Here is a 4738-nt window from a genome sequence, read left to right as displayed (position 1 = left end):
TTATATTACACACTAATAACTCAAGAATGGATGTAGTAATCTCCAGTATAACCACTAAAGGAATAAAGACTGTATACCAACAAGTTGATTGGAATGATAAAAAATACTTGATTATACATATATATATATATCTATTCTTTTTCAGATTCTTTTCCATTATAGTTTATTAGAAGATGCTGAATATAGTTCACTGTGCTATACAGTAAATCCTTGTTGGTTATCTATTTTATATATAGTGGTGTGTATATGTTAATTCCAAACTCCTAATTTATCCCTCTCCCTGCCCTTTCCCCTTTGGTAACCATAAGTTTGTTTTCTATGTCTGTGGGTCTATTTCTGTTTTGTATACACGTTCATTTGTATCTTTTTTTTTGGCTGTGCCGCGTACCTTGTGGGATCTCAGTTCCCTGACCAGGGTTGGAACCCAGGTCCTCAGCAGTGAAAGCATGGAGTCCTAACCACCGGACCACCAGGGAATTCCTGTCATTTGTATCATTTTTTAAAATTCCACATATAAGCGATATCATATTTGTCTTTCTCTGTCTGGCTTACTTCACTTAGTATGATAATCTCTAGGTCCATCTAGTTGCTGCAAATGGCATTATTTCATTCCTTTTTTATGGCTGAGTAATATTCCATTGTGTGTGTATACCACCTCTTCTTTATCCACTCATCTGTCAATGGACATTTAGGTTGCTTCCATGTCTTGGCTATTGTAAATAGTGCTGCAATGAACATTGGGGTGCATTATCTTTTCAAATTATGGTTTTCTCCAGATATATGCCCAGGAGTGGGACTGCAGGATCGTATCATAGCTCTATTTTTAGTTTTTTGAGGAACCTCCATACCGTCCTCCATAGAAGCTGTAGGGAGTTTGTTAAATTAACTGTGGGTTTATTCACGCAGTATAATATTCCGTAGCAGTTCAAAGGAATGAGGAAGATTTCTTTACAGTAAGACCTGCACAAAGGAGTATTGAACAGAAAAAGGAATGAGGAAGATCTCTGTACGTAACACTGAGTGAGCACCAGGATAAATGAAAAAAAGTGAGGCCTAGAACAGGGCTTGTAAAATGTCACTTTTGTGTAATAAAGGGAAGGAGACTGTAAATATAAATATTTCTTTCTATTTCCTAAAAAGAAGCAACTAAAGGATAAACCAAACAGTAAGAGATATGTGCTAATTGTTACATATGGTGGGAGGTAGGGGAGTAAAGGAAGAAAGGAGATGGAGAATTCTCTGTGCTGTTTTACAGTTTTGATTGAACTATGTAAAAGTTTTACATATTTTAAAAATTACTGAATTTTTAAAAACCAATTTCTAAAATTTGAAAACCACTTCCCTGGCAGTCCAGTGGTTAAGACCCTGAGCTTCCACTGCAGGGGGCACGGGTTCAATCCCTGGTGGGAGAACTAAGATCCCGCATGCCATGCAGTGTGGCCAAAAAAAAAATATATAAAAAAAATTGACACCAAATGGAAACCTATGATTCTAACTGTATATCAAATTGATGGCATAAATACACAGGGCAAATAATTATTTCAAGTGACTTTTTTTAATTCAATTGTTTTATTCAGGTAAAATTCACATAACATACAATTAACCATTTTAAAGTGTACAGTTCAGTGGCATTTGGTGCATTCACAGTGTTGTGCTGTTTTATTATTTTTGACTCTTAGGTCGTTTTCCTTGGAATTCTACCCATGGGGTTTTTTTTCCTTCTAGTTTTGTTGAGGTATAATTGACATACAGCACTGTGTAAGTTTAAGGTGTAGAGCATCACGATTTGACTTACATACATCATGAAATGATGACCACAATAAGTTTAGTGAACATCCATCATCTCATAGAGATGCAACATTAAAGAAATAGAAAAAGATTCTTTCCTTATCATGAGAACTCTTAGGGTTTACTCTCTTAAGTTTCACATATAACGCATAGATGTGTTCATTATATTTATCATATTGTACTTATTTATCTTATAACTGGAAGTTTGTACCTTTTGACCACCTTCATCCAATTCCTTTTCCCCCACCCCCAATGATCACAAATCTGATCTCTTTTTGTAGGAGTCTGTCTGTTTGTTTTTGAAGTATGTGGGCCTATGACACTACATTAGTTCCTGGTACCCAACATAATAAATCGATATTTCTATACATTTCAAAATGATCACCCTGATAAGAATAGTTATCATCTGTCACTAAAGATATTACATAATTATTGACTATATTCCTCACACTATACATTTCATACCCGTGACGTTTACTTTGTTACTTAAAGTTTGTACCTCTTAATCTCCCTCATCTATTTCTCTCATCCCATCCCCCCAACCCGAGGAAACACCTGTTTATTCTCCGTATCTATGACTCTGTTTCTCTTTAGTTATGTTTGTTGAGTGACTTTCAAACACAGAAATTTGACTATATATCCCTTGTGGTATATATCTGGGTGACAAAAGAACCACAAAGAATTCTTAAGCTGCATTCAGTGGTCTTATTATTAGAAGTAATATTGATACTTTTTAAAAACTATTATATATACATTATAGGATTAGGAAATAAATACTTCAATTAATGTCTTTGGGAACCACGATTTTCGAAGTAAAGAGAAAATTGATATGAGTAAAATCAAAGAAGTTTAATCAAAACTCTGTAATGTTAAACTTGAATTGATTCATACCCATTAGGATACCTACTATTAAGATAACAAGTATGAGGATGTGGAGAAACTGGAACCCTTGTGCTTTGCTGGCTGGAATGGTGCAGCCAATGTAAAAAATGGTATGGCAGTTCCTCAAAATATTAAACATAGAATTACCATATGATCCAGCAATTCCACTTCCAGATATATACACAGAATTGAAAACAGGGACTCGAACAGGTATTTATACACCCATTATCGCAGCAGCATTATTCACAATGACCAAAATTTGGAAACAACCCAAGTGTTCATCAACGAATGAATGGATAAACAATATGTGGTATATACATCAATGTATACATAATTCACCCTTAAAAAGTAAGAAATTACATGACACGACATGGATGACCCTTGAGGACATTATGCTAAGTGAAATAAACCAGCCGCATAAGGGAAAATATTCATAAATATAGTAAGTAGAATGGTGGTTTCCAGGAGCTGGAGGAAAAGGGAATGGGGAGTTAGTGTCTAATGGGTACAAAGTTTCAGTTTAGGAAGATGAGAAAGCCCTGGAGACAGATGGTGGTGATGCTTGCCGAACAATGTGAATGTACTTAATGTCACAAACTCATACATTTAAAAATTGTTTACATGGTAAAATTAATTATGAATATTTTACAATAATAAAATAACTGTACGGGAAACATCAGTATGAACTCATTATATATTTGTCTCTTACCATGAAATATGTATTTCTGAGGGCTGTCCACTAAAAAGGTCTAGAAGCATTGACAACCTAGTAGCAATGAGCCCCCCCATCACCAAGATCATAGCTTCTCAATACTATTCTCTACCAAGAGGAACCCGGACTCTTTTGAGAAATGGCTGATTCTAGCTCCAGGGCAAGAAATGTAAGAGATGGCCTTGGGACATCTTGCTGACCCAGAAAATAAGGACACTACTGAAGACAAATAGTTCTGTCAAAAGGACACAGGAGTCAAAATGAAGGGGCTCCCATTGACCAAAGATGGGACAATTTGAGCAAGGAAAAGAATCATGATTATAACTGACTGAAACACATAAAACCATCCACAACGCATAAATTCATGTGTTCATAATAATACTAACAAAAAATAAAAACACAAAACCTCATCAATCACCATTGGATGTTTCTAGTGTACCAATTCATTACTGAGAAAACCAATAAAGGGAGGAAATTAAGCATGAATCCTGCCTTTTCCATACAAACTCTATTTCAGGGTAACCAAACAGTTGATGAGGTAGAAATTCTTTTTACGGAAGAAACTCAGCAAATGTGTTCAGAAGGAATAATAGAATTAGAATGAATTAAACAAAATGGTATTAAGCAACCATCACCAACAGATGCCAAAACAATATTCAAAAGGTTTGATGGGTGAATTTATCACGGATGAATCAGGCTGGCAACATCAGAAGCCACTGTTCAATCTTAGCATTGCTAAACATCAAACCTCCAGATCTAATCACCAGCTTAGAGGAAAGAGTGGAGGTAGAGAAACAAATTAATTGCCAACATGAAGACACACATATACTAAAATTGGAATGATACAGAGAAGATTAGCATGGCCGCTTTGCAAGGATAACACACAAATTCGTGAAGCGTTCCATATTTTAAAAAAGAAAGGAAAAAAAGAAAGAAACAACCAACCAAATCCAGAATATGGGGAATTTTGTAGGACAAATGACCCCTGAGCAAATGAGATGAGGAGCATCTGTTGTAGAATAAAAGAGACTATGCAAAATTAACAACCCAGTGTAATGTGTAGACTCATTTGGATCTTGGTTTCCAGAGCACTGTCCTCTGTGTTTCTGGTTGGAACTTGCCCTGTGGGCCTTCTTGGTTGAAATCTGCTGCTGTGAAGATGTATTTCTGTCCTTTCCTTTCCTTTGTTAGAGCCAGAGTCAATGGGCATCTACCCACAGCCTCCGCCTCACCTCAGCTATCGCTAAGTAACAAATAAGTGAGTCTCTCTGCATGAGGCCAGTTCACATGGTTTCCCCCCAGACTCTAAGAAGAGTCCCCTCATCCTGCCATGACCATTCTGTGACTCTCAGCTCA

General features: G+C 36.2%; 1 pseudogene; it reads left to right on the top strand.

The window, feature by feature from the left end:
* The first annotated feature begins 4193 nt into the window (after positions 1-4193).
* On the top strand, positions 4194-4293 carry LOC117312900 (U6 spliceosomal RNA; annotated as a pseudogene).
* Positions 4294-4738: the final 445 nt, after the last annotated feature.

Source organism: Tursiops truncatus, chromosome 6, assembly GCF_011762595.2.
Source record: "Tursiops truncatus isolate mTurTru1 chromosome 6, mTurTru1.mat.Y, whole genome shotgun sequence".
NCBI lineage: Eukaryota > Metazoa > Chordata > Mammalia > Artiodactyla > Delphinidae > Tursiops > Tursiops truncatus.
This window is presented reverse-complemented; position numbering and strand designations above follow the sequence as displayed.